At 39.0% G+C, this 23,048-nt stretch overlaps 1 pseudogene across 1 annotated transcript; it reads right to left on the bottom strand.

Moving 5' to 3' along the window:
* Positions 1-14,499: 14,499 nt before the first annotated feature.
* LOC149212121 (uncharacterized) lies at positions 14,500-20,048 on the bottom strand (annotated as a pseudogene). Its single transcript, XR_016250748.1, has 5 exons — positions 19,255-20,048; positions 17,823-18,659; positions 16,249-16,422; positions 15,939-16,058; positions 14,500-15,222 (listed from the first exon to the last, which is right to left on the bottom strand). The product of XR_016250748.1 is annotated as an uncharacterized LOC149212121 (transcript).
* Between the last annotated feature and the right edge of the window lie 3,000 nt (positions 20,049-23,048).

Here is a 23,048-nt window from a genome sequence, read left to right as displayed (position 1 = left end):
TGATGCAAGGCTAGAGCCCTATTGTGGGACCACTTTGAAGCACAAAAGGCTAAGAGAGATGCTACCACTACGGTAATCACATTCCACACTTGGACTTCCTCGGAACAAACGATTCATAGTCCAATAAATGGAGAAGAAATTCAAGGTTCTAGAGTTTTACTAGATAGGAAGCAAGTAGACACTAAGATAGTAGATTTCTTTATGGACACGAGAACGTCACAAACCACACACCAAGTTCTAGAGAACTTGAGAACTCTATTGGCACACCAAGGGCCTTGTGGCACAAACTATTTCATTCTAGGAAGGGGAAAACCAGAGCATATATGAACAACTAGGCACGTTGGAGCATTAAAACAGATTCTTGATTATGCTCGTCCCCTGGCTAGTCAAGAAACGAGGGGGGGAATTATAGTGCATGTGCTTGCCACCACCAAAAAAACACCCATTGAGTTATTTGATGAGGTAGGTTGCAACAATCTGCCCTAACTTGTATGCTCTCTTTTCATGTTTTTTACTCAGTTTTATTGTGATTGTGTATGTTTACAATAGTAAACTTAATAACATGGTTTTGCTCTCTAAATAGGTCCAATTTTATCTTTTTCATGTCTTTTACTCGGTTTTATTATGATTGTGTGTGTTTACAATAGTAAACTCAAGAGAAAGCTAAGTTAGTCCAAATGGGTGCCATCAAGCGTTCAAAGAACCAAGCACATGCAGCTACTGATGCTCCAAAGAGCAGTGGAAGAGACAAGCAAAAAGGGAAGGGTAAATTTAATGAATCGAAGAAGGAGAGACCCGTGCAATCTTCAAAGAGCTCTTCTTTGCCTAAGGGTAAGAAGAATAAGGAAAGAATACTTTGCAGCTATTGTTCCAAAGGTTTTCATCCTGAAGAAAATTGCATGAGGAAAAAAATCAATGAGATGGCTAAGCAATTGCAGGCACAATCTCACTGTGCCCGAGAATGCAAAGAAGAAGGATGATAACAGAACGGGAGATGGGAGAGGGAGAGAACGAGATGGTCATGCTTTAATGGCTGTCACATCCACTCCATCAGCTTGGATCCTTGATTCAAGTGCATTGAACCATATGGTCACATCAAAAGATGAATTTTCCTCCATCAAAGAAAGCACCAGATCCCCAATTTACTTGGGAGATGCCACACCCGCAAAGGTGTGCGGAGAAGGAATTGTATACCTTGAAGGGGGTTGCTTCAAAAATGTGCTTCATGTTCCCTCGCTGTCCGAAAATCTTCTACCGATATATCAGATCACTCGTTCTGGCTCTGGAAGGAAGGTGGAGTTCACTCCGGACTCCGCAGTGATTACCGACATTTCCACGGGCTCACAACTTGCACATGGAATTGCAGTTCATGGTTCTCGTTTGTATTACTTCTCCCACTTTGTTCTGAAATCTATTAGCACTGTATTTCTATCACAATCTAATGATATGAGTAGGTTATGGCATGAAAGATTTGGTCATCTAAAATATAAGTACTTGCATCAACTCAGCGAGGAAAACATGGTAGAAGGATTGTCGGCTATTAAATTCACAAGCGGTGTATGTCAAAGATGCATTCTTGGCAAGAATCCAAAGCAAAAGTTTGACAAAGGGAAGGCACAGTGTTATGCTCTTAACCTACAAGACGATACAAGAATACCAAATATGCACAGAAATATACCCAGAACATAGAACAGTGAGAAATAACATCAGGTATTTTATATTTAGAAAGCAATGTTCACTTGCCTCTTCGAGGGGGCAACCTCCAATAGAGCAGAGCTCGATTACAAAATAAGACACGATGCTCCTCGCAGGGAGTCTCTATCCTTTATATATGACTCATACATGCAATACCATGGAATACCATGGTTCTTATTAATACCATCTATCTAATACCATGGCCCATTTGCAACTAACTGTGGTCCTGTCATTAAATTCGGGTTAACCATTTACAATTATTAATATGAGCTTTATTGACTCTTTACTTAACTATAACTATGACTCGATCCTACTACATAAATAAGGGGGTTAGGGTGGGACCCTAACATGCCCTCCCCCATAAGATTAGCCTTGTCCTTAAGGTTGAAGCTGCAGAAACTGCTGAAGAATAGTGGTTGGTTCCCAGGTTGCATCTTCCGGAGAGGTGTCTTTCCACTTGACGAGGACTTCCTTGATCATGCGGCCACGCAGGTGCTATTCTCGTGTGTCTAGTACTTGTTCAAGTTGGAGCCAGATTGACCCTTCTTCATCCAATTCAAGTAGACTAGTTTGAATTCTGCAATTGTTCCCAATCACTTTATTGAGGCATGAGACATGGAAAACTGGATGGATTTTTGTAGTGGGTAGCAAAGCTAGCTTGTAGGCCACTTCTCCAATGCGTTGAAGTACTTGATATGGTCCGTAGAATTTTGGAGATAGTTTCTGACAACCCTTGTCTTTGAGTGATGTTTGCTTATATGGTTGCAGCCTCAAAAATACCTAATCCCCTTCTTGAAATTGGCGTTCTGAGCGATGCTGATCTACCTGTTGCTTCATGCGGTTTTGAGCTTGATGAAGATTCTCTCTAAGATGGGCGAGCATGGTTGTGCGGTTCTGTAGGAGTTGATCCACTGTTTGTACCTTTGAGCACCCCTTGATATAAGAAGTAGGGGAAGGAGGGAGTTGACCATAAACTGCTTTATAGGGAGTCACTTTGGTGGTGGCATGATAGTTGGTGTTATACCACCATTCAGCTAGAGGTAACCACTGTACCCAAAGATGTTGATTTTCTGAAGTGAAACACCTAAGGTAGGTTTCTAGACATTTGTTGACTGCTTCAATTTGACCATCCGTTTGTGGATGATAGGAAGTAGTAAGTTTTAGTTGGGTACCTTGTAGCCTGAAGAGTTCCTGCCAAAAATTACTGGTGAAGATCGGGTCACGATTAGACACAATAGAAGTGGGCATGCCATGCAATTTGAAGATATGATCCATGAAAGATTGAGCGACCAAAGTCGGTGTAAAAGGGTGAGGTAGGGCGCAAAAATGAGCATACTTAGAAAGTCGGTCCACAACCACCATGATGACTGACTTGTTTCCTGACTTTGGAAGACCTGTAATGAAATCCATAGAAACCTCTGTCCATATTGACGCTGGGATGGGAAATGGTTATAATGTGCCTAGTGCTTTGACTGTCTCCCCTTTGTGGCGCTGGCAGACATCGCATTCCGCTACAAAAGTAAGAATGTCCTTTTTCATGCCGGTCCAAAAAAATGATCTTCTAGTGCGAGCATACGTCTTCTGAAAGCCTGAATGTCCTGTAGTGGGGGATGAGTGCAACTCCACCAAAATGCGGCTTTTGAGGGTGGATGTTGGTGATATTACGACTTTGTCCTTGTAGCGAAGAATCTCATCCTGCCATGAGTAGCCCTTGGTGGAATTTGGATCCACCTGCAATTGAGTAATGAGTTGGGAGAGCCAGGGATGTGAAAACCATTCCCTGCGAGCCTCTTCAATCCATTCTGGAATAGGAAGGGAAATTGCGAGCAAGGTACTTTCCTCCTCAAATTGGAGAGATAATGCATCTACTACAATATTTTCACGCCCTTTCTTGTAAATGATCTCATAATCATATCCTAGCATTTTGGTGAGCCATTTATTTTGTTGTGGTGAGGATAGGCGTTGCTCCAAAAAATATTTAAGACTGTGATGGTCTGTGCGGATTTGGAAACGTCGCCCCAATATGTAAGGTCGCCGAGTATCTACTACATGTAAGATGGCCATCATTTCCTTCTCATAGGTAGATTGTCCCAATTCTTCCCACTTAGTTGTTGGCTTTTGAAGGCCAAGGGTCGACCTTCCTGCATTAAGACCACCCCAATACCCGTACCCGAAGCATCACATTCAATGACAAAAGATTTGGTGAAGTCGGGTAGTGCTAAGACTGGAGTGGAACACATGGCATTTTTGAGCGCTGTAAAGCCCTGTTGTGCTTCATCATTCCAAAGGAATGAATTTTTCTTGAGGAGTTGAGTGAGGGGCTTCGCAACGCGACCATAATTGCAAACAAATTTGCGATAGTAGCCCGTGAGACCCAAAAATCCTCTCAAGCTCTTCAAGTTCTTAGGTTGAGGCCAATCTTGCATTGCCTGGATCTTTTTGGGGTCCACCCTGACACCTTCACCCCCCACAATGTGGCCCAAATACTCAACTTCTTCCATGCCAAAAGAACACTTGGACATGTTAACAAATACTTTATGCTTGCGGAGCAGTTGCAAGAGCAGATCTACATGCTGAAGATGTGCGGCCTAAGTGCGACTGTAGATGAGGATGTCATCGAAGAAAACAAGGGCAAATTTTCTGAGATATGGTTTGAGGAGGTGGTTCATAAGGCTTTAAAAAGTAGATGGGGCATTACAAAGACCGAATGGCATGACCAGGAACTCATAATGGCCTTCATGAGTTCTGAAAGCAGTGTTTGGAATGTCGACTTCTTTCATGCGAATTTGGTGGTAGCTTGAGCAAAAATCCAGCTTAGTGAAGAATTGAGCCCCATTTAGTTCATCCAGCAAATCATCAACAACCGGAATGGGAAATTATCTTTGATTGTCAACTTATTGAGGGCCCTGAAGTCTGGACACATATGCCATTCCCCATCTTTCTTGAGCACCATGAGCACCGATGATGAATAAGGACTAATGCTGGGACGAATGACACCTGCTTCCAAAAGTTCCTTGATTATTTTTTCTATTTCATTCTTTTGGGCTAACAGATATCTATATGGGCGCACATTTGGTGGTTGGGCCCCTGGGACCAAAGTGATGCTATGATCATGTTCCCCTCTCGAGGGTGGAAGCTCATGAGGCTTGTCAAAGACTGGCAGATGGTTATTTAAAATCTGTTGCATCTCAGGATGAATCGAAAGAGAATTGGGTTCGACGGCCTGGATGGCATTAAATTGAGCTATAACTCCATGATGGCCCTTTTTTAACAATTTTTCCATCCTATGTGCACTGATAATAGAGGGAGCTCCCGCCTGGATTCTGTAAAGGGTATGTGTGTAGTTGTTCTGCTTAAAGCTCATATATAACTCCTGGAAATCCATTGTGATTGGCCCAAGTGTGTGAAGTCATTCAGCACCGAGGACAATGTCGCACCCTCCCATGTGTATGGAAAACATGTGGGTCTTCAACTGATAATCCCCCAGTTGAAGTTTGAAATTTTCACAGCGGCCGTCACATTTCATTGTTCCGCCATCTGCAATTTGGACTTGGAAGTTAGACACTGCTCGTACAAAACAATGCACTGCTTCTGTGAATCTTTGATGGATAAAATTAGGTGTACTGCCACTATCAATCAAGACTACTACTAGGTGATGCTTAATAAAACCTCTGATTTTGAGAGTTTGAGGTGAAGAAATACCTGCCAAAGCATGCAGCGAAATAACTGGTTCGTCAGGGACATTGTCCTTCTGGTTGTCCTCTTCTTCCTCCTCTAGTTCCTCAAGTGGTGGGGCTTCCTCTGATGCGCTGTAATCAGTAGCATCAATTTGAAATAATTTGGGCTCCTTACATTTATGACTGGGGGAGTATTTTTCATCACAGTGATAACATAATCCCTGCTTTCTTCTTTCTGCCATTTCTGCAGGTGACACCTTTTGAACCTCAAGTGTTTGAGTAGTGTTGTGAGCCTGTGGGGGGTGACCCTTGGCGGTGAAATTTGGGCGATTGGACTGGGCCGCTTACGCACGTTCAACTTTACGAGCTACCTTGCAAGCCTCCAACAATGTGGGATGGTGGTGCAGTCAGACGTGAGCTTGTATGGCCTCTTTAAGACCACTGATAAAACATTCCATGTAGAATTCATCTTGGAGACCCATAGTGCGGAAAGCTAAGGCTTCAAAGGCTATAATATATTCATCCACTGTGCCAGTCTGTCGGAGCTTAGTGAGACAACCCAAAAAAGCAGAGTCATGGTCAAAGCGCTCTATAAGAGCTTTTTTGAAGGTGTCCCAAGTCAAGGGCCTTCCATTGCAACGTTGATGCCATTGCCACCATTGCCATCTTTCATTGTCCAAGTACATGCTCCCCACCATAAGCTGAGTCTCATTATCCAAGATGTAATTCAGATTGAAATACTGCTCCATTTGTGCTATCCATGTTGCCGAGTGAGAACCATCAAATTTACGCATATCCAGCTTGGGTGGTCGCGGACGGGATTGTTGGTGCCCAAAGGTGAAGAGAGTGGCTAAACTCACCCTCACTGTGTTCATTGCCAATATATGCCTCCTCGCGGGCTTCCGCCTTGCCCTTAGAGAGTGTGTTAGTTATTTTCACCAGCTGGTCTTGGATGTCTTTCAAGGATTGTTCAAGTTTGTCGATCTTCTCATTGGCCATAGCTTGAGCTCTAGTTTCTACCATGCACTGATCCGATGTACTTGAAATTTGGGACCGCCCGAATTTTTTTTGGCACTAACAATTGAATGGTACCACCTTTCTCAGCTCGTCGTCCTGATTCTTATGAGCTAGGTCACCAATAAGCGCCCTGGGGGGGTCTCAGACTCAGTAGCCGAATCCTCGAAAATGTCAATGCTACCAAAAGTCCTGCGAAAATCACGCCTCCGTATAGGAACCCACACAACTACTCAGATCTAGATGGCGGATCTGGTGGATCTGACAGATCTAAATGGCTGATCGGATAGATCTGAGCGGCGGAACACATTGTTGCTGTGGATCTGATAGATCTAATAGATCTGAATGGCTGTTCTGTTAAATCTAAACTGCGGACTGATTTCTGTTGCTGCTGCAAAACCCCACTTGCTAGATTTGATCTGGAAGAGATTATGCGTGATCCAGAGATAGAAAAGGGAACTATGGTCTCGAGGAGTGTCAGGTGCTACAGATCGCAATATATGTAAGGGTCTGATAGTAGTACTCGGCCCAATTTTTCAGGGCACTAACCAAGGAGGATCAACCGTACCCTTAGCCATACAACCCGACTACCCTATCATATGGGTGAGTAATCTCTCCGAGTGTTGTTACTATAGTAGCAATACGGCTGACGGTTTATCTATGGCGAGGTTTCAAGGGAGCTAGGGGGCTTCCGATATACCAGAGGGTACTTGGAAGACAGTGTGTGCGCGGTTCTGTCTAATGCGCTACTACTCGAAGGGGTACCCACAGGGGTTTAAAGGGAGTCCAACAAGCATGACCACCTCTTGTATTTCCTGCGTGCATGCCTCCCCAAATCCACAGGGTTATGCGCTCAACGACAGATCCCATGATTTAAAAACGTTGGAACATGTCTCTAGCCAAAAAAAAAAAATTGCTAAGAAATGGAGATCCCACCGGCCCTGGAAAGCGCTCTAATACCACTTGTTATGCTCTTAATCTGCAAGACGATACAAGAATACCAAATATGTGCAGAAATATACCCAGAACATAGAACAGTGAGAAATAACAGCAGGTATTTTATTATTCAAAAAGCAATGTTCACTTGCCTCTTCGAGGGGGCAACCTACAATAGAGCATAGCTCGATTACAAAATAAGACACGATGTTCCTCGCAGGGAGTCTCTATCCTTTATATATGACTCATACATGCAATAACATGGAGCAATACCATGGTTCTTATTAATACCCTCTATCTAATACCATGGCCCATTTGCAACTAACTGTGGTCCCGTCATTAAATGCGGGTTAACCACTTACAATTATTAATATGGGCTTTATTGACTCTTTACTTAACTATAACTATGACTCGATCCTACTACATAAATAAGGGGGTTAGGGTGGGACCCTAAGACACAGAGAGCTTCTTCACCTCTTGGGCTGATTCACAGTGATATCACAGGCCCATTCCCGCAGCCTTCAATCAGTAAGGCTCGATATGTACTCACCTTCATAGATGATTTCTCTCGCTTTACTTGGGTATTTTTTCTGAAATTAAAATCGGAAGTATTTGAATGCCTCATAGAATTTAAAGCACTTGTTGAGAATGAATATGGGTGTAAGATTAAGATACTTTGTATTGATAATGGGGGCGAGTATGTCAACAAAGATGTGCAACAACTTTGTATTGATGGAGGTATATAGCTACAACACAGCGCCATATACACTACAGCAGAATGGTGTCACGGAGAGAAAAAACCGGTCATTAAAAGAGATGGCCAATTGTATGCTATAGTCGAAATCATTAGTTCCTAAGCTATGCGTTGAAGCTCTTATCTTTGCAGCGTACATTCAGAGCCGCATTCCTCACAAAGCACTCAAAGGCACCACTCCATTTGAATGTTGGACCGGTAAGAAACCGAAAGTGTCGCACTTTCACATTTTTGGTTCACAAGCATGGGCTCACATTCCGACAGATAAGAGGAAGGCTTTGGAGCCTCAAAGTGTTGAATGTATCTTTGTTGGATATCCTGACAGTGTCAAAGGATATAGATTGTTGGACTCTCACACTGAAAAGTTCCTTGTAGCTCGAAGTGTGAAGTTTGAAGAAGAATCACTGCATGATTTTTCAGCAGACCCTGCCGAGGAACTACTTGTTGCCACTGATGAGGAGTCGTCTAAAACTTCTTCGAGCACTTCAGAGCAACCATCAGAGAAGCCTCTTGGGTCTGATTCAGAGGATGAGGAGCAGGTCATGGCTGCTCCAACTCAACAGCCAACTTGGACAGAGAAAACCCTGCAAAATGCGGGTGAACTAGTCGGTGATCCTACGGATGCGAGAAGGACTAGATCACAGTTTTTTGGGGCTCCTCAAGCCCTCCCTGCCACCGAACCATTGCTTCCCATACATTACTATATGACACTTGGTTCAAATCCACAATCACACTCTGAGGCTGCTGGAAACCCGCTTTGAGAGGCTGCCATGGATGAAGAGTATTCTGCTCTCATGGAAAACAACACATGGGACTTGGTTCCACTTCCGAAAGAAAGAAAGCTTGTTTGACGCCGATGGATCTATCAAACAAAGATTGTTGCAGATGATGAGATCAGAGAGTACAAAGCTCGACTCGTTGTAAAAGGATACTCACTGGTACATGGCATAGACTACACAGAGACATTTGCACCTGTTGCAAAAATTGACTCCATTCGACTAGTTTTAGCCATTGCTGCTTCTCGCAGATGGAAGTTCATCACATGGATGTGAAGAGTGCATTTCTTCATGGAGATCTCAAGGAGGAGATATAGATGGAGCAGCCACAGATACATTCAGAACTCTTCCCTCGTTTGCATATTAAAGAAATCTATGTATGGCCTAAAACAGGCTCACAGAACCTGGTATGCAAAGATGGATTCTTTCCTACTTTCCATTGGATTCATTCGATGCAAATCTGATTCGAATGTTTATTTGCTGCAACATGATGATTCCCTTTCGTTGATAGTACTTTATGTAGATGATTTACTGATAACAGGGAACCTTACCTCAACGATTGATTCGGCAAAATCAGCATTGCATGGTTGATTTTCCATCACAGATTTGGGACTATTGCACTACTTTCTTGGTCTTAAAGTTTCTCAGTTTACTTCAAGGATCAAGATGGCACAATCTAAGTATGCATTAGATCTACTTGTCCGCTTTCAAATGACAGAATGCAAGCTAGCAGCATCTCCCTTTCTTTCAAGGATCATATTTGAGGGATGTGGGTACTACACCTTTGGTAGACAATACATTGTATTGACAGTTGGTTGGGAGTTTATTGTATCTTACTCACACCTGACCTGATATATATTTTGCAGTAAGAGTTTGTTTTAGATATATGCAGGTGCCCCATGAGCTTCACTGGAAAGCTGCAAAGAGAATCCTTAGATATGTGAAAGGTACTTCCAATTTTGGTATCTTTTATGCTGCAGATTGCCCACTTTCACTTATTGGGTACACAGATTCTGATTGGGTTGGCGATGGTACAAACCGCAAGTCCACCTCTGGTTATGTTTTCAGCTTTGGTTCAGGGCCTTTTTGCTGGTCTAGCAAGAAGCAATCCACAATTGCTTTATCTACAGCCGAGGCAGAGTATAGAGGTGCAGTGAATGCAGCTACACAGGTTGTTTGGTTGCAGGGGCTTCTCTCCGAGTTTGGTATTCAGTATCCACTTCCGATTGTCATATTTTGTGACAATCAGGGGTCCATTCAGATATCGATTGATCCAGTTTAGAGGCAAAGGACCAAGCACATCGAGATTCACATGCATTACATCCGCGAGCTGATCCGTGACCGAGTCATATCATTGCAGTACTGCCCCACTGAGTAGCAGGTTGCAAACATCTTCACCAAGTCTTTCACTGAAAAGAAATTTTCAAAACTGAGAGCTATGCTTGGAGTGGTGGAGACAGCTGAGTAGGCCCTTCTGGCCACTTAGCCCTTTTTTCCTCTTTTGGGGGGGTGAGGGAGGAGGGGGGGTTTCCCACGAGGTTTTCCCTCTTTCTTCATTTTATGAAGATCTTTTATTTATTGTCCCTGAGTACCTAACATTGCATCTTCGTCAGGACTCAGTTTAAATAAGTGAGTTAAGATGAAAGGGGGGTGTTGAAATATAATCCTAACATCTACATTTATCTTTTAGCCTAAGTATCCTTGACTTAGCCACATGCACTAAAAATCATGTTCACACTTGATTTTTGGTGAACTAGCTTGGTAGACCAACTTCCCCTTGTTTTTTGTCTTTAAATGCCTAATATTATGGAAATATTGGTCCAACCCTTTCCTAAACCATTTAGACATCTAAGTGCATGTTCACACCTAACCACACCTCATCCACTTGAGTTATTTGAGGATTGGCGCCCCACATGAAAATTCCCCCTTAAATTACTTGTGTTTAATTTAACTAGAATTCTAGATCTATCATAGTTTCTACAGGAATTCTACAAGTTTCCCTTCACATGTAGGACCCATAGCCTTTTTATTTTCCTTAGACGACTAGACCATAGCCACAACTACTAAGAAAGAACATTTTTTTGAATTTTGCTCTCTGCAATAAATTGTGCCATAATCATTTTTCTTAGACAACTAGAACAAAGTTTTTTACCATAATAACCGCAACTATCAAAAACAACAATCTTTAAATTTTACTCTTTATCAAATTACGCTACTATGCCATGATGACATTATGCCATAGTATATCTTTTTTTACCATCCAATATAAATTAAAAATTATATATATACACCATTGTTTTAAAAAATAATATAAATTATTATTATTATTATATAATATTCCTTTAATAAATTATAAATATAATCATAATTTTATATCTAAATATTTTCAAAAATTTATAATTAACTTAATAAATATAGAATGTTATTATTATTATTATTATTTAAAAATTATAAATATAATGATGGTTTTATATCTAAATATTTAATATATATATATATATATGTATATTTTAAAATATTGCGTTCCTTATATTTTGAAGTCCAATAATATTGAAAAATCCGATATTATTTCCGTTTGAAAATAAAAACGAAATGTGTAATTTTCAACTCCTTGGTCCTTTATTTCTAGTACAAAACTCACATTGAGGTGAATGGAAAGACAGGGAATCTAGGAGAACTGATAACGAGAGGGCCCGGGGAATTTTAATACCATTACTGGAAGGATGAGGCAAACATGTACAAATAGAATCTAACCGTCAAAAAGTGGATCCCCACTACCTGCTTAAAAGGCCTTTTACGACTGGGCCTTGGAAAATAAAATAGCTTGGTTTTACAGTTTTAGATTTTTAAGAATTCAATGCATCACCTGCATCTAACGCATTAGATCTAACCAATCCACTGCGTTTTTCTTTCACCTCAGAAACAGTCTCTGTTGGCTCCTGTTTGCCCTCTGTTGGAGAACAACATAAACGCACTGAACCAGGCTGCTTCCTTCTTTCGGCCCTTTTATTTTACTCGTGATTCAAGCTTTGTCTCTTTTTTTTTGTTTAAGCCACATTCAAAGACATTTCAGAGATAGTTTATGGGATGCAATATAGATTTATGGAGCCACAGGTATTGGGGTTGCAAGTTCTTAGCTTAATTTAGATCTAACCAATCCACTGTTTTTTTCTCACCTCAGAAATTATACTCTGTTGGCTCCTATTTGCCCTCTGTTGAAGAACAATACAAAGGCACTGAACCAGTCTGCTTCCTTCTTTCAGCCCATTTATTTTTACTCATAATTCAAGCTTTGTCACCTTTCTGTTTGTTTAAGCCACATTCAAAGACATTTCAGAGATGGTTTATGGGATGCAATACAGATTTATGGAGCCACACGTATTGGGGTTGCAAGTTCTTAGGTTTATTTAGATCTAACCGATCCACTGTGTTTTTTCTCACCTCAGAAATACACTCTGGTGGCTCCTATATGCCCTCTGTTGAAGAACAATACAAAGGCACTGAACCAGTCTGCTTTCTTCTTTCAGCCCATTTATTTTTACTCATAATTCAAGCTTTGTCTCTTTTCTGTCTGTTTAAGCCACATTCAAAGACATTTCCGAGATGGTTTATTGGATGCAACACAGATTCATGGAGCCACAGGAATTGGGATTGCAAGTTCTTAGTTTAATTTAGATCTAACCAATCCACTGTGTTTTTTCTCACCTCAGAAATATACTCTGTCGGCTCCTATTTGCCCTCTGTTGAAGAACAATACAAACGCACTGAACCAGTCTGCTTCCTCATTTCAGCCCTTTTATTTTTTTTTTCAATAATTCGAGCTTTGTCTCTTTTCTGTTTGTTTAAGACACATTCAAAGACATTTCAGAGATAGTTTATGGGATGCAATACAGATTTAGGGAGCCACTGGAATTGGCGTTGCAAGTTCTAAGGTTAATTTAGATCTAACCAATCCACTGTGTTTTTTTCTCACCTCAGAAAAATACTCTGTGGACTCCTATTTGCCGTCTGTTGAAGAACAATACAAACGCACTGAACCGGGCTCCCTTCTTTCGGCCCTTTTATTTTTACTCGTAATTCAAGTTTTGTCTCTTTTCTGTTTGTTTAAGCAACATTCAAAAACATTCAAGAATACTTTATGGGGTGCAATATAGATTTATGGAGCCACAGATACCGGGGTTGCAAGTTCTCAGGTTAATTTAGTATTTGACATCACTTGATAACTCTGCAAGTGAAGTGGTTCCATTTGGCATTGAAGTTGGTTTACTTATGAGTTGCTGTGAGCTCTGCTAGGATTACATTTATGTAGAGACTACATGAGTTGCAACTTGTAATATATATTTATAAACACGCAGGTTTTAAGGTGCAATTTCTTGGGTTAAAATATCAGCAAGATCGCCGTTACAATTCTGAAAGAAAAAAATAATGATATAATAATAATTACCCAGAAAAAAAGATCATATAACAAATGATTCATTTCCAAATGTAGTATAATATCTGACTTTGCCACATTACAATCGCCTGCCAGTTTTGGAGCCTGAATTCTTTGGCTCTAGGCTTATGTTGCATTTTGCTTCACACTATTTGCCGGATTGTTACTAATTCCGAGCTATCAGAATTCGAATCAACACAAGGGCCAGAGAGTTTTTTAGAAATGCAAACCTCCATGATTAGCTGTTTTATTATTAATTACAGCAAACTACATATTTGCCTTATTATTCTATCTCTTGCATCTGTTGCAGATTTGCAGTAATCATATTCTTAGGCCTGCTATGGCCTAATATCATTGAATCCACTCATTTGAATTGCCTCCCAATATCAATCGAGCAAAAGATTAAAGTTTGACACCTTACATAAGACATCGATGTGGAATGCAAAGCTTTTAAAACTAAGAGTCACTCTCATCAGATGCTACTGCTGCAGCAGACTTTTCAAGACCTGCAGAATAAAGATCTAGGAGAGGAATTGGAAAATGGAAAAGATGCAAAGGTGATTTATTACTCAAATAATGTATCTAAGTATTAAGTATATGATTGTCAATTGGGTTTATTTTGGGTAATTGGGAGGAATGATTGTTATCCTCCCCACCTAAGTTCAATTTTTGTGAGTGGCAGGATGGACTTTATTGTAATGGCTTCAAGCCTTGTTGTTGAGTCTTCAGTCTCTTGACGACCAAAACATGTATGTTCCTTATATGGAATATAAAAATATTTCTCATGACAAAACAAAACAAAAATATTAAGATTATTTAGATCTTCTTAACGTCAATAAAAAAGAGTCATTCAGTGCAGCATCACATATCTGATAGCTGATATGCAGTGTCAGAGATTAAAAATAAGATAATTAGATTAGACACCTGCAAAAAAATCGAGGATTTTGTAGACCAATTGATCCAAGACAATTCATACAGGAAATTCTACAGATCCAATGATGACAGGTTACTTCAATATCAGTACGAGTATTAAGACACACTCTACATCTCATACTGTATCTAGGTCACAAAGGCATGTGAGAACATTACGAATATATTAATTCAGATACAGTTTAGACGATTGTACCATCAAACAAGTGGTGGACAGAAATGAACAGAGCTGCTCTGGTCTCAACTCATCATTATGCCTACTTGTACGCAATAAGAAGAGCATGCTCGCTTAAAATTCATGGGGCATTCATATTTTTTTGCTGCTCAATCAAATATACAAGAGAAGAGATTATTGACATCGAACATCTCCCTTCTCATACTTAACTTCTTTTGTCACGGAATAATTGACTAGTGATTTTATTCTATGTGAAACTGAGTCACAAGCTTCTAAGCATAGAAAAGAACATAGGTAAGGAAGTTTCTTCCAGACCAATCTTAATAAGCTTAACATCAATGCTTCTTTGATTGGTTTTATTATGTACAATGACGAATGGTAATGAAGAGTAATTTTATGTCCCTGCAAGAAACCTAGATTAGCTACCTTCTGCAGATTGTGCATATTTATTGCTATTCTTCTGCTAAATATGGTGCAGAATGATCTATGGTAATCTAAGTAGCCCTTTGCCCTTGGCGAAAATTCAACCCACTGAGTATATCTACAGTGGCCACATACTCAGTCCTAATAGAGAAACCATCAACCTGACACTTGTACTGTAGAAGTTGATGAGAGTGACAATATAAGAATTAGCGCGTTTAACTAAGCTCAGGCTCCAACAATGAATAACAGCCCGAATCCTTCACAGGCTGGCCGCTGAATATTAAGAACTAAAAGCCAAAAGGGTAACCATTGTTCCCGTTGAGATGTGTCATTCTGATCATCCCATTGCTGAAAGTTGTATGGCCATTGCCAATCAAGAAATCTTCATCATCCTCTTGAACAGCATCCACCTGGAAATGAAAAATATCAAATCAATTTTAATTTCGTGATAAAAACTACAAAGGAGGAACTATTCTTACATGCTTTGTCACCTCACTTTGGCTACAGTTTCTCAAGAGGAAGATAAACAGGATGAAAGAAAAAATCCTTTTCATGAAACCAAGTTGTATATACTCTCTGCTCGATATGCAATGGAGCAAACATGGCTCAATAAAAATATTTTAAGCAAACTAGAACTGAAATTCAAACAATGAAAATAGATGATCATCTATATCTGTGGCAAAGTCCAGGTGTAATCACCCTATATACGAAATCAAATCAATACTAGAAATACTAAAAAGCCCAAATTAATCTTAAATCTTTAAACCTTACGTTTATCTGATTAATGATTCTCTTTGTAATCCAGATTCTTCAAACATTTGGACACTTAGCAAATAGTAAAGTTTCCAATATGCACTGGAAAGCCTATGGGTGATATTGTAGTCCTCTGATTCCAACCATCTTTGGATCAGTGGATATCAACCAATATTAAGATGTAAAATCTCTCAAGACAATTTTGACACAGATTATAATCAAAAGAAATGTAAAACATCCCTTCCAAAGTTTTTTGAGAAAAAACGATCATCAGGTAATTGTCCAAAAATTATTTCTAATGTGAATACAATAACACTACGGTCATATAAGCTAGAAGTCCAGTACCATGAATGGTATCAAGTCTCAATCATACCTCATCTTCATCATCTTCATCATGGTGTAACTTTGAAGGAATATCTCCTGCATCTTCATTCCTGGCAAACCTCCCCCTCACTCGTGGTCGGCTATCAGCCAATGTTTTCCTGCATGCATACTGAAAATACAAACTTCCATTGAAGACAGGTATGACAGGCATATTGTAGTATCGTGAACAAAGTTACAAACAGAGAACCAAACTGAGAATCCCAACAATAGAAATACTTAATGGAGAGAACCGGGGGGCTGGCTTAGATAATACTACTAAATTCTAATGGAGAAAACTACAGGACCGGCTTAAATAATACCTTAATCTTCTTATTGAAATTTCTTTCAGTGCGCTTCTTCCTGTATCTGTGAATTCTTTGTTTGCGCTCTTCTGCACTATAACGGCCAATTTTAAATCCTGCTTCTTCAAAACTTGAAGTTTCAGATGTCAGAGGGCTTCCAGATCCATGGTTCAATTGCATCCCATTGCTTGTCTGCAGTAATACCAAAATATTGAAATATTACAAAAGCTCCAAATCTGACAGAAAAGATAAAATAACAAAATATATCAAGCACGAAAGTGTACAGAAGCAGTCGACTAATAGAATGAAAATCAAAAGCCCTTCCAGATTCCAAACTCATGAACAAACTGACCCAATTACATAACTGCTCAAGAGAAACCTGAATAAACAAATCAACACCCAAGTGATGAAGAAGCCTGGGACTATAGAAGAAGCCAACTCCTCAGTATCCCTACTGCAGGACCATCCTAAAATGAATAAAATAGTAGCACAAGTGCAATAAATGCCACAAGAAACTAATAGCCCTCGTGAATTGAACAGGGGAACCTAAACCAAAAGAAAGCAATTGTACAATGGGCAAAATGGTAAATATGAACCTAAATCCAAAGAGTAATGTAACAGCATAGAACAACTGCATAAAGAATCCCTGTGAATCATTTAAAAGATCAAATCAGGCCATCTACCAATATGGGCAAATGCCCCCAAAATCCAAGAATAAATGAAGAGTCCGAGATTGAACACAACTAAGAGTGAAAAACAACAGCCCTGGTGCTGCAAAGGAATAAAGAGTCTTTTTTTTTTCTTTTTGTAGATATTTATTCTCAACAGAAGCCAAAGATACAAGCAGCCAAGTGCCAAAATGGACAAAGCCCACCCAAAATCAAAGAAAAACAGCAACACTGGATCCAGAATGAAATGGTTTTAACTTTTCATTTTTAGAGTTTAATTAATCTTTTCCACACAATGGAACCCAAAAAGGCTAAAAGGTAATCCAATAAAATCCAACAGTCTTGGTAGTAAAATGGAATGAAGAAGACTAAATCAAAAGGAAACAAAAAAGCCCAGTTGGAATAGTAAACTGAATCGGCCTCCAAACACAAACCAATTACCACAATGCAAAACAGTTCAGGGGATCAAGCCTACTAGGTAGATTTCTAAGTGCAAAAAATCCTAAAACCAAAAACACACAGCACAAACAAGCGACATTAACAAAAGTACGAAAACAAACCTCACCTGCCCAAATGAAACAATGAGCCAGTACACCGAGCATGTAAACAAACCTAACCTGCCGAAATGAAAACGAGAAGCCAATACACCAAATATGAAAACAAACATAACCTGTCCAGATGAAACAAGAAACTAGCACACCAGGTACCAAATTCAACATTACAAGCACATACAACAGAACCAAAAAAAAATTCGTAAAATTTCCCAGCAACATAATGTTAGTTTGTTTTGCAAGTGACCAGTGTGTACCACCCATGATACGTTGATGACGTGGGTGCCTAAAAAGCTTAGAATTATGTCTAGGCCCTAAGCTTTGCCAGCTCAAAGCCAGAAGAAAGAAGAAAGCAGAACAATAAATTTCAAACCTGTATATCTCCTGTGCTGAAAACTCGGCGCATTGGCCTCGAGGCAGGCCTGATGTTCATCCCTTGCAAGTCAGACAACTGGGGTTGCAATCTGTGGGTCGTGCTTGGCAATTCTGTAACAGAAGTATATACAGGAGAAAATTGGGGGTGAAAGGAAGCCTCATTGATTCTGGGATTAGTCCTTAATTGATCCAATGAATGACTGCTGAAACTTCTTTGCATCATACTGGGCCTGTGTGTATAGGTAGGAAGAGGAGATAATGAATCCTCAGTGGTATCTGCCTTTGAAACAAAACTGCCAAGGTCAATGGAGCTGCCAGTCCTCGGTACCGTAGAAAACTGAACGGTGGAGGCAAGATCTTTGTTTTTCTCCAAGATTAGCTCCTTTGTGGCACTGCTTGCTAATACCTCTATAGAGCCATTAGACAGGCTAATTTGGGGTGAAAGTAGGGAAGCTTGGTTAAATGCTACAGCCAGTTGGGTTGTTGGGGAAACTACAGTAGGAGCACTGTAAGTCACAGATGGGTAGGAGGAAGACATACCATTTGAGGAAGGATAACCTATAAGAATCGAAGACTCTGGCTCTGTTTTAGCCTCAGGAAACTACAAAAAAGTAGTAGCTTTATCCATAGAATCAAGGGACAAACTGTGCAGTTTCTGTGCGGTCTCCATGTTTTCATCAGACTCAACTAGTAGGACGATTTCCTGCTTCTGGGCATCTCCATTCCATAGAACTCTATCCTCATATGGAGCTTTGTCATGGATAGAAGACTTGATGAAATCACCACTTTCTCCAAAATCGAAATCTGGAACTGTTATCCCTTCAAAAAAATCCTCCTGCACATAGAAACAAAACTAAAATCATATATCCATTGATTGCACTAACAGAAACAAACTTCTTTAGAGCTATGTAGAAGTGGGGAGGTCCATCAACACTTAGTGTTATTCATGTGTGCGCGCAAATGAACATGGGCACTAGCACAAAGCGATCTTAACTCTGGTTTTACATCCACTCGAGGTTGCAAAGCTTCAGGATTCATCTCAAAGGACGCATTAAGACATGGTGTATGTGGGTTAGAATTCGAGATATGCGACCTCTATCTTTGCAACCTAGAGATGCATCACAGTATGTGCTACTCTTCAATCCAATACACAGTACAGCAATTTGATATGCACCTCTCTTTTCCAAAGCTCCAGGATGCATATCTCGAATTAACACAGATCGATGGCGCATTGAATCACGGTGGGGGCCAGAATGGAATTCCTCATATACAACCTCAAGAATATGTCAAACCCAAGTTTAGATGGGTTTGTGCTAGGCTTCAACCGAAACACAATATAGCAATCAATCAACCAGAACAACATACAAAACCTGTCAAAATTCCTGATAATCTAAAAGAAGACGTTTGACAACAAAACCATAAAAACTTACAGTCAGAAGCTCCTTCTCAAGCTCCCCAAAGTCTCCACCGTGGAGCAAACTATCAGTATAATGGATCATGAGATCACTCTCAGTAGCCATAACTGAACAAACTCTAAACCCCTACTGAGCCACTGGGACACACCCAAATACACTTTAGGACCCTTGTCAGGCCTGAAAATCTTGCAGCAACCCCACAACTCAAAACCCCACAGTAGAAACAACCCCACCCATTCTCAGTAGCGGTAATAACAAGCAATATCTCCCTGTACTGCTCATGCCTATAGATCTCAGTCAGCAAATGCCCACATGCACAAGTTCTCAGGCACACAATGCTCCTCTCTCAGGGAGCAGGAGCCCGTACTTGTATAGATTATGGACAGTTACTTGCACCCCATAAAAGATATAAGAAGATAATCGCCAAACTCATGAAGAGAAATGCATTAACCCAATACATACAATCTCTAGAATTACACCATGATTCTCACCCTTGTTGCCTCCGCCCATAAACAACCATAGCCAATAGCAATGAAAAACTCCTTACAAAACCAAAACCATGGCAACTATAATCCCTTCAAAATAAAACACATCAATCCCTGCATGTCTAAAGATTTTATCCCGGTCAGTAGAAGGATTAATCTATAACCCAAATTCAATGAAAACCAATCTGTATTCCATTCTCAGGCTCACACAAAACACCACCCCAGCCCCTTCCAGACTGACACATATATATATTCTCCTTTACTCTCATTAGATACAAAACCTACAATCATATCAACATAACAGCATCGTACTATTAGATTATCACTCTTCATGTCAAGACTAAACTCTGCTTATATATATATATATATTTCAGATACATTATACAATGTATATATACTCATACGCTTCCATAGATAACAGTGGCACGGTATCCAATCATCTTTCCCCAAAAAGACATTTATAATATATATACACCCCATAAAATCTCAGTGGCATCTTCCCGAGAATAAACCCGCATTGATTGGTGTATTCATTCCAGAGTACTATACACAATATATAATTTACCTTGGAAATCTTACTACCCGGGTTTGTTGTTTCTCATCCTTTTCTTTTGGTTTCTTCTGGCTTTATGTTACCCGTCTGATATATTATTAGGCCTTTTAGGGCTTCGAAAGAAGCCAGGTGTTTTATAATCCGAGAGACCAGATCTTTTAGTAAGACTAAATCATAAACAGGTTGAAACAGGGAAAGATAAATTAAGAAGAATTCCAAATAGTTTTTTTTACTTTAAATTTCTTACACTGCATGTTTGTTTTGTTTGTTTTAACAGGTAGGAAAACCTATCATGTTACACTGTAGGTTTATTTGTTTCTGGGCTTTTCTGTATTTACATAATTATTTAATATTTATTAATTATTGTAGGTTCTAAATATGGTAATTTTTATAATTTTAATTTTAATTTAACAATTTTAATATATAAAACTGTTTGATGTTCCAAAGAAAATCCAGGTTCTAAATACGAGGGAACAAACTTTTAACAAGGGTTCTAAGTTCGAGAGAACAAACTTTGAATCCATGTATATTCAAACAGGTTGGAACAGTGAATGCGCAATTCCGACTTACCCATTTATGTTTAAAAATTTACACACAAATGATCATTAATTTATACGATGTTTAATGTTCATCATAGTCTTAAGATGAAAGAGTTTATGGCAAATATTATAGAACGAGGTATATATTATTTGTAAGTTTTATTTTTATAAATATTTTTTATTTTAATGTTAATGATTTTTATCGTGGAAGAGTTGAAGTCATTAAATTTATTAGATTGTGTATTGTGATGTGAAGTAGGAGTTATGTAGTAGGAAGATTTGATTTTATAAATAGTATGTTTAAGGAGAGTTAGTAATTATGTTTATATAATAACAACGGGAAATTTAAGTATAGAATTTAATGTTATGAGTTGGAAAATATGTGGGGATTTTGTAATTTTACATGTCAATACATGTGTCTAACCCTAACCATCTATTTTGCCTTCTAGGATTATGCCATATATGCATCAAAAAGGGAGCGACCTTATCACAGAGGGATTTTAGGGAATTGGAGCAAATAGGCCTATGGTCAAGAAATGCCTTTCAATATGCCCAAATGCCTAGTGATTTTGAGGCTTGGGGACTAGTGACCTTGAGACCATGGGGATGATCAATGTTGGAATTTGAAAATTACTTTTATTTGTGAATTTGAATGTTTTCACTTAACCATTAGATGTATCTATTAGTATCTATTATAATATATTGCTAAATATTTTGTTATATTCTATAGTAAAATTAAACAACACATCAACATGGATTGTCTACATTTAGGATGTGATGTCTAGCCACCTCAAATTAGAATTCAATTTTCCTTTTTGTTTTATATGGAGCCTTATCAATATAGTGGAATATTTTATGATTAGGTTTTGGGTCCATGATAACGCTCTCCTTTTCATTATGCATTTTTGTTGGCTATGTGTGCTAACCAGATTAACTCATATAACAATTGTGAAAAAAAATGTGGTTAATAAAACATTAGGTGCACCAAAATCTTTATCAAATTAATAGTTGACTTTGGGATGCAAGTTCACAAGGTGATGTAATAACATCATATTTCACTTCACTCCTAGCATTATTATTGGCTTTGTATGCACTTTGAACTTCTTTTAATTTTTCAAACTTATATATGTGATATCCATGATAATTGTAAACCTTAATACCATAACAAGATTCATATAACAAGGGTTCTCTTTTACATTGGCACCTTGTTACTTTTCCATTTTTTCATAATTTGGATGCTTCTTACAGTTTGACAAGTAGATTGCCCTTTTGTGAGACAAATACTATGAGTGGGGCACAAACAAAGCCCATTTATTTTAGGTATGCTTGATGTCTAACCACTTCTTGCAAGTTTGGATTTTAGTTTTCTCATTTGGTTGAGGATCCATAGTCTAACTCCCTGTTAAATTTGGTTATGGGTTCATATTTACAAATACAAAGTTCAATGCCTCTCTTTTGGTTAAAAACTCACATGGCTTCAAGTTTGTGAGGTGATGTGATGCCATCATCCCTCACTTCACTACTAACATTATGATTGGATATTATGTTATGTGCTTTAAGCTCTTTTTTATCTAGGAGGATCTCCATAAATGATCCAATCTTAAAATGGCAAAATGGATACACTATCTCAAGTTTTTTGGGAAGCAGTCAAATCCCATGAAGATTGATTTTAAAAACAAATCAAATCTATTTTTAAATCATCCATTTCAAGACACAACAAACAAAATTGCCCCTTTGTTCTTATCACCTCAAACAAAGGGATTCTTCTCCAATGCCATCAATCTCCAATTGATTTTAAAATTTCAAAGCTAGAGAGAGAAAATATCAAAGATCATTAGCCTCAATGATGGTAAGCTTATGGCAACTAGTGAAGGTAAAAGTTGTTGTCAATTAATGTCATATGTTGGCACACCTTTGCAAGTACACATAAGTTTGCATTAGCCTTGACTAAATGAGTATAAAATAAGGTTTCTAAGTGATCCAAGTGGATATTGGTGGTCACCCGCCTATTCCATTTAGACCCCCAACATTATTTCCTTTTAGTTTCTTAATTTCCAGCATAGTTTCATATTTCGGCAATTTTCTATTTTTGGCACTTTTTCGGATCCTAACTTCTAGAGCCATTTTGAGGCCCTAAACAAAGTTTTTTGGGGAAATGGGAAAACAGAGTTTATATGCCAAATTTATGACTTTGGGAAGTTGATGTTCCAACTTTTATACCCAACCTCATTG

The sequence above is a fragment of the Pinus tabuliformis genome, chromosome 1_1 (assembly GCF_031772625.1).
Source record: "Pinus tabuliformis cultivar Carrire ecotype Pingquan chromosome 1_1, CPIR1, whole genome shotgun sequence".
Classification (NCBI taxonomy): Eukaryota; Viridiplantae; Streptophyta; class Pinopsida; order Pinales; family Pinaceae; genus Pinus; species Pinus tabuliformis.
Note: the sequence above shows the minus strand (reverse complement) of the source record. Positions and strands in the feature narration are given on the sequence as shown.